The sequence below is a fragment of the Microtus pennsylvanicus genome, chromosome 17, assembly GCF_037038515.1.
Source record: "Microtus pennsylvanicus isolate mMicPen1 chromosome 17, mMicPen1.hap1, whole genome shotgun sequence".
Classification (NCBI taxonomy): Eukaryota; Metazoa; Chordata; class Mammalia; order Rodentia; family Cricetidae; genus Microtus; species Microtus pennsylvanicus.
In genome coordinates, this window is record NC_134595.1 from 1,633,019 (window position 1) to 1,647,317 (window position 14,299).

Sequence of the window (14,299 nt, forward strand, 5' to 3'; positions counted from 1 at the left end):
TCCCTCCACCTTCCTGAACATATAGAATAATAATAACTGCCCTTGTCCACCAATTCTAACATCTCTGTTATTTGGGGGTTAATGTTTTGTTATATTTTCTTGCTTCTTTAGATAATTGGTAATCTTGGATTAGATACCAGATATTGTAAATTTTTACTTGTTGTCTGGTGGTTATTTTCATATTTCCATAAGTATTTTAGTGTTGGTTCTAGTCTACGGTTTGATTCTTCTGGGCTTCATATTAAAGCTTTATGAATTAAAATTAGATCAGAGTTTACTTTAAGGTTAATTTTCTCCCTTACTTAGGATTCTATACCCAGTAAGCTATGAGACAAGAGGTTTTCTACTCTGGCTGATTGGAACCTGAGTCATTGCCCACCTATGTGAGTAAGAAGTATTATTTCCTCTAACTCTCCATCAGCTTTAGGTGGTTTTCCTCCTTCTAGATCCTGTTCAAATGCTGGCTGAAAATTTAACCAGGGTTCTTCGTTCTTCTCAGCTGTCTGTGCAGCCATGTCCTCTCTCATAGTCCTGAGAACTCTGCCCTGGTGTCCTGTAATTCCAGTTACACCTCCTCAACTCAAGGAGACCTCCTCTCTGTGTCTTGGAAGAAACATTTCAGGCAGAAAGTAGGGACTACCAGGGAGTTCAGATAATTTGTTTTTCTTTCCTCAAGGGTCCCTATCCTGGTGTCAAAACCCATCATATCTTGCCCATTTATTTTCAAGTTTTTCAAAGAGACCCTGGTAGGTCTTTGTGAAGCCTCTTTGCCAGAAGTGGAAATTTGCAATTTTATAGTTTCAAATATGGCTGAGGAATAATATTTTTGGCACACAGTAAATTACATCTGGACAGACCAATTAAAGCTCTCTGAATTTTTTAAGATTCCCTCATAAAGTTTACATCATTTTTAAGTGCTGAAGCATAATTCTCATAATCACAATTTTTACATAACTTGTTGGGGAGCAAGTCAAAGTTTTATTTCTCATTAATGAGATAACTGGAAAGACACTAAAGTTAGTTATAAAAATGAGACAAAAGAAGGCAAATGACCTATTAGAAGGAGGGATAGAAGAAGGAAAGGGGAGAAAGGGAGAGGAAAAAACAGGGGAGAGAAGAAGAGAGGAAAATGCATACTGGAATAAATTTACTGACTTAAAAAAATAAAACTTGCTAGTGTTCCAAAGGGCAGTAAATGTCATATGACCCCTGGGTATGTCTTCTTCAATGAACAAAAATAATTTTTATCTTTTCATGCAAAATTTATTTGTACCATACCACATTCATTTTCTGCAAGTTAACATTTAAACCTTTATGGATTGAAATAGATCTGATTTTTAAATTAATGGTGTTAAGTAAAATGGTAGTTATTTTCTCCTAGAGTCAGATGGCCCAGTGTTTTCCTGAGGCATTGAGTTTTGGAAAACTTAGCTGGGAACTCCTTGTAAATCACTGAGATCTGCAATCACCTGGTTTATTGTTTGCATCAGCATTTTCTCATTTAATGGAAAGATTATGCTAAAGGTAGTAGTGATATTTTTAACTGTGGTATTTATGTGTTAGAATCACCTGGGGGTGCTTTTCAAAGTGAGGAAAGCCAAGACCTCTTACCAAATCAACCAAATTAGACTCTTTCAGGGTGTAGCCTGGGCATCGTTAACTCTTTAAAAAGGCCCATAGTTATTCTAATGTTCAGTTAGGGCTGAAAGCCACTGGTCTAGACAGGGCTACTCAGACCCCTTTCAAAAATAATGCCCTGTGACTCTCCAGCTCGGAACACAGACAAATCACTCTTGCACTGAAGAAAGCAGACACAAACATAAGCCCTTCTGACTGCAGAGCATTCCCTGTGACTTGAGAATGATTCAGGGCTGCCAGCATTCATTCCATAGCACGGAAGCTGCCGGAAAGGCCAGGGGTGGAAGAGCTGAATGACTGGCCTTTGTGTCCTAATTATACTCAGCTTGAATTGTTAGAAAGAGATAGGAATGTCTGCTGTCAATTTCCCTTAGAAAAAGATAGATCAAAATTCATGTTGGGTTCCTGCCTCCAGCCTGCAGAGCTTGGTTGGCTCCGCCCTCAGAGTGAAAGTTCTTTCACCCAGTTATTATTGGAAATAGCATTTCTGATTCCAGACTGTACATTAATAAATAAAGGCCATGGCTACTAATATCCACCCAAAGAAAACATTGCAGCAAGCATAAGCCTTTTATATTGCCTCGGACAATGAAGCTCTATTTCAAACCCCATCCCTTCATGCTTGTTATTGCTGAAAAGCGTTTTTGTAACCTTTATTAAAAATGGGAGAAATCATTTTCAAAAGCATGGGCCTTTGAAGCTTCTCTGGTTTGTATGGCTAAGAAGACGATGCAGAAAATGTTACCAGCTGAGGAAGGCAGAAGTTAAGGAAAGTAAAGCTGATATGTTTAAAACATTTTTGTATGTTTTTTTAATATAAGAGGTTTTAAAAGCAAAAATTGGTGTTGATTTATTTTCAAATGACTTTAGGTATCTTTCTTAATTGTATGATGTCTTTGCTGTGTTACAATAATGAGTAATATCAATAGAAGTCCAAATATTAAACCCTTCACCCGGTTCTTGATTTTCTTGACATATTTCTTGGTAATCTTTTTTTTTAAATTAATCTATTTCTTCCCTGATACTACTGATAATAATACCCTAATATCCCCCCCCCCCCGCCTCCTGCTCTTATAATGAAATATTCCTGTGAGCTGGGTAGGGACAATATTAACTTGTACAGTTATTTGGCAGGTGAGAAAACTGTGACTCTGAGATAGCAAGTGACCTATTACCCAATGAAAAAATTGGCAAACAAAGGATAACTGTAATATGTACATATTGAGCTCCTGATGTCTGGGGTCCCCTTCCCCCATATACTCCATTTTTCTTTAGAACGTATGTATTTCCATTAAGAAAATACCTCAACCATTAATTCTTTCATATAACCTCACAATATTTCACATAAACGAAGAATAGTGTTTCAAAAATAGGACTTTCTAGTTCAGTTACGTCATCTATCAATGCTATTTGCCATCATAAGTCCACTGCTCCCTTTGAAATTTTTGCACAGTGTTCATTATTTTAACTATAATTAAATGATCATGGAACTTGGGAGGAAGCAAGAACCAGGGAGGTGGGTAGACATCTGAACCACTTAGCAGAGCTAGAGCAACAAGTAGCCCTGAGGGTGGGCCCAGGCTAGAAAGCTTTTAGGGAGGCCTGGACCTTTAGTTTGAATTTCCAGGTGTGAAATCACAAGAGAGATGAGAGCATAGTTCCAAAACTCTGCAGAGGAACTGGGCTGAGCATGAACCGTTGGTAGTGATTGGCCTGGAGGTGCTATTAGCTAGAGTCTTGGGGATGGATGAGGGATAGAATGGAAAGCTGTGAGAACGGAACAAGAGAGATCAACTTGTCTGTGGACAGAGAGTCAGCTTAGGAAGAAGTCAGAAAGGAAGGAGAAAAGCAAGAGAGGGGGACTCCTGGGCTCCCAATCCTACCCTTGGCTCACCCCAGGCTTCCTCCTCTCTGACTCACCACCGACCAGCTGCTCTGGGAGCAAGCAGCTGTCTCTGCGCTGACCTCCTAACTCCTCCCATCAGCCTGGCTTCTTATCAGTTCGTCATAACATTTGAATTTGTTCACTCCTCTTTCCCCTTCCGTTGGTACTTTCAACCTGCCCTCCGAGCCTGACATCTCTGCCCTGGACACGGCATGGCGACAGGCTCTTCAGTGGTCTCCTGTTCCGATCCCGTCCCCTCGCTTACCTGGGAAGGGTGCTCATTAAAGCACATGGAAGATCCTATGATTTCTCGGCTTAACCCCCGAATTCCTTCTGTGGCATAGCATATGGTTCCTGCCAGACTCTTACACCTCACCCTGGACCATTCCCTCTCACAATCCCTAGACCCAGCTGCAGTAACCGCTCACTATTGTTTGAATACCCCAAATTCTTCCCATGGCCCTTGGCTTTGCTATTCCTCTATGGAAAGTGATCTTCCTCAGGGCTACCATGGACTGGCACTGTTTTTCAGTGGGTGCTGCCTCCATGGAGGGGCCTTTCCTGGCCACCCTATCATATCAACAGACGTGCACCTGCTTAGTGCCCTTGTTAGCGAAGTTTCTCCCCCCCTAGGAGGCTTAAACAGCAGACACTAAGTGTCTCACAAGTGAAGAGAAATCTGAGATCAAGGTTCGTTTCCCTCTAAGGGTTGCAAGCAAGAGTCTCTTGCAGGCTCTTGGTGGTTTGCACATTGGCTGACTTCCCCCTGTATCCTTTCCTGTGAGATTCCCTCCTCCGGAGCCTCTGTCCAAATGCCCATTCCTGTCCCCCACCTTTATAAGGCTAAGACTCTTACTGGAGTAAAACTCACTTTGATGGTTTCACCCTAACTTACTTCTGTAGGGAGGCTTTGCACACTAAAACTTCAAGTGTGGGAGGGGCACCACTCAACCCACAAAGGCACAGAGCACCATCCTATTACAGAGCTGCATTTTCTTCACAGCGTGTGTCCCTGTCTGAAATTACATTGCTTGTCTTTTACTATTCACCTCTGAAATTTCCATGGGGACAGGAGAGGGGGCAGCCTTGTCTGTGGAGCACAACCTGCCAGTGTCCCTAACATAGCCCATTACCATAAATACCAAGGCCACCTAGCTGCCAGCATCTGCAGTTTTCTGTCCGAAGTTTCCCCTAGCAATCTTGTGGTTACAAGAGGTCAGAAGGGGATGCTGGGAAAGGTCATCACAGGTGAGACTTGGTAGAGGAATAACCCATCTTCCTCACCTACTGGAGGCAGCTGAGGCTATTTGCTGTCATCACCAAGCTGTTGTTACAGGACTGAGCCAAGTTATCCATAGCATTCATGAGTGTTCCTCTGTTGGCTTCCCTTTCCCACCGGCCCATTCTTGAGTTCCATACTAGAACCTCCAGTGTTCATGTCTCCAATAAATGACTTACACTCCATCTGTGTGCCTGGGAAAACCCACTGTAAGAAGGTCTTTATCACCATGTACCCTGACCCTTAAAAGCCCATAATACAAAATTTATGGTAAATGTTCAATATATAATAATGAATGAATGAACAGAGGTCATGACCGACACTGTCAAATGCTGCACAAGGGTTTATGGTAGAGGGCATTTTTTTTTTTAAAAAAAGAGCAATGTGGTAATATGGGATCACTGATGGAAGGGGTGAAAGTCTAGTTTTGGGGAAAGATCAGAGTTGAATAACAGGCAAGCAGGGGCAGAAAAATTAGCATTATTAGGTGGCAGGGTAGAAGAATGATCTGACTTTTTTTAAAATGAAAAGTATTTGTGTGTGTTTGATTGCTGATTTAATGGCAAAGGAAAAGCTGAAGGTAAATGTGGCCAGGTTGTAGATCAGCCTACGGCAAATTATTGGCTGGGTCAGAAATCTAGCTGGAGAGCTGGGCAATGGTGGCGCACGCCTTTAATCCCAGCACTGGGAAGGCAGAGGTAGGCAATCTCAGTGAGTTCAAGGCCAGCCAGGTCTGCAGAGTGCATTCCAGGGCAGCCAGGGCTACACTGAGAAACCCTGTCGCAAAAAACCAAAAAGAAAGAAAGAAAGCAAGCAAGCAAGTAAGCAAGCAAGCGGGAAGGAAAGAAAGAAAGGAAGAAAGAAAGAAAGAAAGAAAGAAAGAAAGGAAAGGAAAGGAAAGGAAAGAAAGGAAGAAAGGAAAGAAAGGAAGAAAGGAAAGAAAGGAAAGAAAGAAAGGAAGGGAAGGAAGGAAGGAAGGAAGGAAGGAAGGAAGGAAGAAAGAAAGAAAGAAAGAAAGAAGGAAGAAAGAAAGAAAGAAAGAAAGAAAGATGGAAGAGTTAGCCAGGACAGGAGACTTTTTGTTTTCTATTATAAGAAAGGAAGACCTAAAGTAAGAAGAGAATATAAGTGTGTATATCTATATATGCATATATATGCAAATACAATACTCATTAACATTTATCACAGAATATTTAAAAAAATATTTGAAAATGCATAAAATAACTAACATTTATTGGACATATACAATATTTTAGGCTCCAGTCTATGGACTGTCACACATTAAGTAATTCATTCTTCAAACTGCCATGTGAAATAGGCATTGATGCTGTCTTTTTACTGTAGATAAGAGAGATTAAATTTATTGCCTAAATCGGAAGACTGGTAAGTGGTGGAGCGAGGATGTGAACTGGGAACTTGTGGTGTCTGGATCCAGAGTGACTCATGTTGGACACAAATGAAAATCCAATGAAGAATTCTGGATCTAAGGTAACAAACACTTGTGAGATTCTTAGGTCTACACTGATTTTGTGGGATGCAAATGGTGATTATGAGGAAGGAGATGGACACCACACTGTCCTGGACTCAACTCAGAGATGATATTCCATAGAAAGAGGAAAGGGGGGAGGGGCATTTTGAGCTGCTGTGAGGAGCTCATGGTTGCAAATCCTGAATTTGGGGAGGCTCAACTAGAGACTTGAGTGACTGTCTCTAGGGACCGTGGTCTGTTGGAGGTTTGCCGTGGGAGATAAAGAGACTGCCAAGAAAAAGCAAGACACCGAGAGGGAGTGTAGTTGGAATGACTGTTTCTTCACTTTTATCCTGAAAGCAGCAGAGTTTTAGAGCGAAGAGTTTAATAGATGGTAACCTTAGAAAAATCCCCGATAGGAGAGATGGGGAGTAGAGCTGGAGAGAGGGCTCAGTGGTTAAGGGCACTTGCTGCTCTTCCAGACAACCAGAACTGAGTTCCCAGTACTCATGGCAGGTGACTGTAAATTCTGCTTTAACAGGATCTTCTGGATTCTGTACACACGGGAGAGTGCATGCATGTACACATGTATGCATGAGTGCACGAGCATGCACACACACACACACACATACACACACACACACACACACTAAAAGAGTGAGAAGAGTGCAACGGGAGGCAAAGAAACCTATCGAGTGTGTGTGTGCAAGACAACTGTAGCCAAGTTCTTCTGGCACTAAGGGAACCAGAACCAGAGTGGATACACCCCTTAGAGTCAACCCCAAGCCCCCATGGTGAGGCACCACTGCCACCACTGGGAACTAATTTTCCCTGATGTTGGTTCGGAATGTGCGCCAATGTGAGTTATATCAGCTGACATAGACGTAAGGAGAGTAGACTCTGGAGGCCACAGAAGTTCTTAGGTGGAGAGATGGGTGGCTGTGGAAATCTGATATACCAGGGAAGCTTTACTGAGTAAGTATCCTTTGGAAAATCTTGATGGGTGGTATTGGCACATGGCTTAAAGAGTGAGAACAAGATTCTGAAAAGTGATTCTCCTTTTCCTACTACCCCTCTCAGCCTTTGCCTGTTGTGGTTTCTCACATATCATGTCAAAGCTGGTGGAATAGGTTGTATGTGTGTGTATCTTTTTGTGTTTGTGTTTTACATGGATAGCCATGAAAAGTATTTAGAATATTTATTAAAGATATGTGTAGTGGGTGATTTTGTATGTCAGCTTGACACAAGCTAGAGTCATCAGAGGAACGAATGGAAATGCCTCCATGAGATCCAGCTGTAAGGCATTTTCTCATTTAGTGTTCAGTGGGGAAGGTCCCCCTATAGTGGGTGATGCCATTCCCAGACTGGTGATTCTGGGTTCTATGAAAAGGCAGGCCGAGCAAGCAAGAGAAAGCAAGCCAACAAGCAGTTCCCCTCCATGTCCTTTACATCAGCTCCTGCCTCCAGTATGCTGCTCTATTTGACTTCCTTCAGTGATTAACAGCAATGCTGAAGTGTAAGTCAGATCCTTTCCTCCCCAACTTGCTTTTCAGTTATGGTGTTTTGTACCTGCAATAGAAAACCTAACTAAGACAATATGGTTAACAAATAAAGTGCATATCTACAGGTGTGTGTGTTTGTATGTGCATGTGTGTATATATATATATGTTTATGCATTTATAAACATATGCCTATGTACATATTATTATTATTGCTCTTTTATGACTGTATAATGGGAAAATTTTTATGTTGTTAAGCCTCAGGCTTAAGTGGCTTCATAAAGTTTGTAGGCAGACTTTTCCTGTCCCAACTGCCAGCTCCAAAATAACCACAAAGAGGTTTATATTAATTATAATTGTTTAGCCAATAGCTCAGGCTTATTACTGACTAGCTCTTACATTTTAAGTTAGCCCACATTCTGTATCTATGCTCTGCCACATAGCAGTACCTTTATGAACATGGTATATTCATCTCTTGCTCTCTCTGCATCTGGATGACAACTCTAAACTCTGCCCTTCTTCCTCCCAGCATTCTCCTAGTCTGGCTCTCCTGCCTAACCTTATTCTTTCCAGTTACTGGCCAGTCAGTTTCTTTATTAAACCAATCACAGCAACATATATATTCACACAGTGTAAAGGATTATTCCACAGCAAAAGTTCAATTTTATGGATATACCACAGCTTAACATATCCTTTAATTTTTTTTGTCTTTGAGACAAAGTTTTAGGTAGTCCAAGCTGGCCTCAGAGTCTTTATGTAGTCAAGGATAAGCTTAATCTCTTGATCCTCTTACCTCGACTTCCCTATTGCTGGGAGTGCAGGTGTGCAGCACCATGCCCCAACATCATGTTCTAAACTTTTGTTTTTGGAGTTTTTTAAAAAATTATTTTTATTTTATATGAATGAATACCTGCATATATGTTTGTGTACCATGTGTATGGCTGATACCTATAGAGGCAGGAAGTGGACTTTGGATACCTTGAAACAGAAGTTACTGAAAGATCCAGATAAATCCAGACCCCTCTAGCAGGAAAAACAGAGCCAATAATCTAGCAGGAAGAGGAGAGCCAAAAATCTAAGTTAGCCAGTTCAGTGACTCTGTTTCAGGAACTGAAGATAAAATTAGATTATAACCTTGAGAATAATCTTGAGAAACAGGAAGTTACCCCCTCGTGATTATCACTGCTATTTTCGGAATTTTTCAATGATTACTGGTATTTTTGGAATTTTCCAACGACGCCCTCCCTACCCCCTTTGGATTACTAGGTTGTGGTTTCTTCCCTTAAATACCCCTTTTCCCAGCTACTCAGGGCTAAACTCTCTACCCCTGCATGGGAAATGAGTTTTGGCCCCAGTGCACTGGTTCCTGTCCTGTCAGTAAACCTCTTGGGATTGCAGCAAGGATGGTCTCTCATGAGTTCCTGGGGGAGTTAACCTGAGAGGCTCCCCACTCCAGAGTTCTTTCATTACAAATAGTTGTGAGCTGCCACGTGAGTGCTGAGAACCAAACCTGAGTCCTCTTCGAGAACATCAAGTGCTCTGAAACAGAAAGCAATCTCTGTAGTCGTGTGTGTGTGTGTGTGTGTGTGCGTGAAACAGAAAGCCATCTCTCCAGTCTTGTCTGTGTGTGTGCATATGTGCACGTATGTGTGTGTGTGCATGTGTGTTACTACTATTGCTGTTGTTTTTGGTTTTATCCTTTGAACAGAGAATTCTTTTATACACAGCACAGAGCACATTTCAGATATCTGTAGGACTCACGTCTAGGAACAGAAGTATTGGAGCAGCACACACACACACATACATGTATTATATGTGCATATGTACATATGCACATATACACACATATATAAATAGTATCTACATACATATATACACACATATATACATACATACACATGCACACATACAGGTATTATATGCATATGTACATATGCACATATACACACACATATATACATAAATAGTATCTACATACATATATACACACATACACATACATACACATGCACACATACATGTATTATATGCATATGTACATATGCACATATGCACATACACACATATATACATAAATAGTATCTACATACATATATACACATACACATGCACACATACATATACGTATATATGTACACGTACAGTGTTGAATTTCCCCCAAGCAGTGGGCACTTCTGTGGGCTTGGCCTCCAGCCTGAGACTGAAGGATGAAAGTGGGGGAAATTGAGCCGAGGTGGGTGGGGCAGCCAGGTGGTGAGGTCCTGCTGGAGAAGCTCCAGAGCTGACAAGGTTCAGGGTGTGGATACACCAGGAAGTCACTGACAGGGTGGAGTAGGGGTGAAGGTCCAGGAGGCAGAGGAAGTCAGCTGAGCTCTGAGCTGGAGGAGCTGGTGGTGTTGACGGTGATGAGGCTTCCTTCAGTCTGCTCGTCCCTTTACTGCGATAACGTATGGACCTCAATTAGAGAAACCCATTCCCCTCAGATCTAGCAGGAGCAGAAGTGAGAAGCTTCCTTGTCACCCTCTCTTCCCAGAGTAACACACTCCCCAAGTGAGCTGAAGAAGTGCCTGGATCAGCATGGCTACCCCAGGGGACAGGAGATGATGGCTCCATGTTTTAGGATTGCATTCGTGGCAGAGAGACAGGCAGTGGTGTTTTCTTCGCTCCTTAGCTCCAAGTAGATATCAGTTCGGTAGGTGGCTAGCTCATTCTACGTCTTCAGTTTCCTGGGTCTTCCTGACATTGTCAGCCCTGCTCTGGCAGTGCACCCCTTTCATGATAAAACCAGCAGCTGCAATACATACAGGGCCTAATGTGGTGGGTTGACCAGGAGCTGTGCTCAGCAGTGGGTGTCTGGGGTAAAATCAGATACCAGTTTTTTCTCTCAAAGACTCCAAATGGAGGCATAAGCCACAGAAGCCACAGCAGCCCCACAATTTCCTCAGGCCCTCAGCTGCCTTTCTTTTTTACATTTGTTTTTCTGTACACTAGTAAACAGGTGTCCTCCCCAGTTTTCATGGAGCTCCCCCAGGAACAACCCCCTCAGTAACTTTGGACAGCCTAAAGTCATATCTTATAACCACCATTGCCTTTAGGGACGTTTCCCCTAACGTTGCTAACCCCCCAACAAATCAAGGTTTTGCTGATAAAAAATAAGAAATGGATATGGCTTGGTAACTTACAATCAATATCTAATAAATGCCCTAGATACTTTTTTTTAACTGTGTTTTTTTTATTGTGGTAAAATATACATACTGTAAATTTTACTCTTTTAACTATTTGGTCTGTACAGTTAATTGGCTCTAAATAGATTCACGCTGTTGCATAACTGACACCCCACCGGTTTCAGGAGTCTCTAATGGTAACTCTGTGCCCCTTTCCTCTTCCTCATAGGCAGTATATTTGTTCTGTTTCTGCGTTATTCCAGGAGACCCATGTCTACCTTACTTAGTTTTCTAGTTTCACTCCTGTTGGAGCACCTCAAACTTCACTCTTTTTATAACAGAATTACATTCTATTACATGAACAAAACCCACCAAAACATTATTCCTTGGTTGATGGACATTTTGGTTGTTACCAGCTTTGGGCTATTGTACATAGGCTGCTAGGAATTTTAAAGTATAAGTATCCAAGCTTCTGTTTTAATATTAGAGAGAGACATGCACACAATGAACTGGACTTACTGGATTGTATGATAATTTTATTTTTAACACTTGAGCCAAGTCCATTTTGCATTTTATCTAGGTGTTTACGAGCATGCTTTAATATAACACTGAAGCTCTCGTGTACCAAGGCTGCCTTCTTGGGACCCCATGTCCCTCTCAGCTGGGGAAGCTGCTCCCCATATGGTCTAGGAGAGCTGTTTTGCTAGATGCTGTGGTTAGTATGATGAAATTGCTCCCATTTTAGAAATATGAAATACAAATGAGAGGCAAAGTCAGCTTCATACCCCACCGTTCTCCTGGTAATGAGATCTCTGCCAACTCAACTCCTGGTTCTGACTCCTGGAGTTTGTGTTAGATTCTTTGGGCCAGTCTGGACTTGGAAAGATTCACGAGGAGGTTTCAGGCAGGAGCTAATTGTATGCTCAGACTCGGTAAGCTCAGGATCACTCTCAAGCCATTTGACAGGGAGAGAAGATGAAGTAAGTTCATTCTGAGCCTCATGTCCAGTTCAAGGTGAAAGTTAGCATAGTGGCTAAGGACGTGGCAAGTGCTGGACGTGGCCAAGTGACTGGAGCACAAATCCTAGTGCTCCAAGTGACTATTGAAATTTTTTAATTTCTCTCTGCCTGATTTCCCCTCATGTAAATTGGGGATAATACCAATAATTTACTTCACAAGTTTGTTCACGTCACCCTGTTAGGAGTGCTCTTTCAAGGACACCTGGGCTCTGGACGTGTTCTGATTGTGGGGCAGAGTCAGGGTGTTGACAATATGACGTCAGCTCTTTATACTGCAGCAGTTAATGGCGTGTGTCATCGCTGTAACTCTGACAACTAAATCAGAGGGCAGGGGTGGGCTCAGTGGCAGAGTGCTTACTTAGCATTTGTGAGGCCCTGGGTTTGAATTCCAGCAGAAAGCAAACACCAAACCCAAACAAACAAACAAAAAGTCTGCAGGCTCAAAAAACAAGTGAACAATGAAGAGACTCAGTCAAGCGGGTTGAAAATTTACTGGTCTGGTACCGCAAGGCTGGAAAATACTAGCCCCATGTCGTCTTCTTCACCTACAGATTGCAGGCATCTACCTAGTTCTACCAAGCACCATTTACTGAGGCAAAGGTCAGGCTTGCGAAACCATTATTACCAGGGCAAATAAACATATAGACCTGGAGTAGCCATCAGCCACAGTTTGGTGCTTATGGCCAGGTCTGGGCTATAGAGCTGCGGGAGACTGTGGGCAGCGTGGAGAAGGCTCAAGGTGAAGAAGCTCGAGGAAGATGGGAGTAGGGTGAACTGCGGTCTTGTCTGCGGAGTTGGGCTCATTTTCACAAACGACAGAAACAACTTCTTACTATAGGAAAATTTAAGGTCTCCTCCACGATCACGCAGCTTTTGAGGAGAAATGGAAGTCTCAGAACCACTCTGGTGGTTGTAGCAAAGATGGAGGATCCTGAAAATCCCACCCTGATGCAGCAAATTTAGACAGGGCGGATTCCTTGTGGGCGAGACCTAGACATCTGTGGAGCAGTCACTGTCTGCCACCTATTGGTCACTATGCTTCACTGCAACTGTAAGAATGTAAGCTGTGACGGCTTCCGACACATTGTTGATTTTTAAAACTAGCCTTGTCTGTCTCTTATTTTTCCTACTAGAGCTATTTCTTAGTATATGTTTGGTATTGGTATATGTCACAATTTTTGTGAATATCAATAATTATATCTTTGGAGTGAAATGGGATGGGATGTGCATCAAGAGAGTGATGTCACTGCAGGGAGAGAGCGTCCTGGATTCCAACTGCTAATGTGTTTTTCATAGTCCAGAAATTCTTCCCCTGACATCAAATGACCCAGGCATCATTTTAAAACCCAGGGAGGCTTGCATTTTCTCACGGTTTACTGGAAAAGGGGGTAGAGGCTGGAGAGGCTGCTGCGTTCTACCGTCCTGACGATATTCTTAGCATCCCCGGAGGAACAAGGACACCGCATGGAGGGAAATCCAGGAAGGCTTATGGAGGGGATGAGGTGGGGTTTAAAGGAATTGTGAGTCTTAAGGATGGAAAAGACTGTTCGCCCCGTATGCTCCACACCTACAATTCAAATTTACAGAATGATAATGAACGGTGGATACATGAGAAAGTGCACGGCATCCTTAGCTATGGGGAAATGCAAAATAAAATGACACTGAGATCCATCTCCTGCCTGTCACCAAGAAAACAACAAGAGCTGACGATGACGAGAGAATGTCAGAGGGGAACCCTTCTGCATTGTTGATGGGAAAGGAAGCCGGTACAGCCACCAGGGAAAGCAACAGGACTGACGATACAGTTGCCTTGTGCTCTAACTACACCGCTCCAGGGTGCACACCCGCGGAGTCTAAGTTAGCACACCACAGAGATTCTGGCACACTCACGTTTATCAGTTCTCTGTTCTCAATGATCAAGAAGCCAACTGAGATGTGCATCAAGAGATGGGTGACCAAGAAGATGTGGTGTGTATGTGTGATGGAGGTTTATCCAGCTGCAGTGAAGAATATATTAGCTCATTTGCAGCAGGAAGATGCATGGAACTGGAGATCATCATGCAAAGTGAAAAAAAACAAATATAAATAGAAAGAGAAAAACAGAGGCTTCCTCTTTTCTCTCATGTGCACAATATAGAATATGCATGCCTCTAACTGTATGTACCCACCGAGTAATAAAAGCAGAGAGGAACTATGGGAGTGGAAGAAGGAAATTGGCAGAGTTGGAGATAAGGGAAAGCAATGGAAGAGGAGAATATGAAAAAATACAGTGATTTACCTATGGAAATATCATAATGCAACCTATTACTTTTGTACATTAAAAATTAATGAAAGTGAGTTTCCTTCA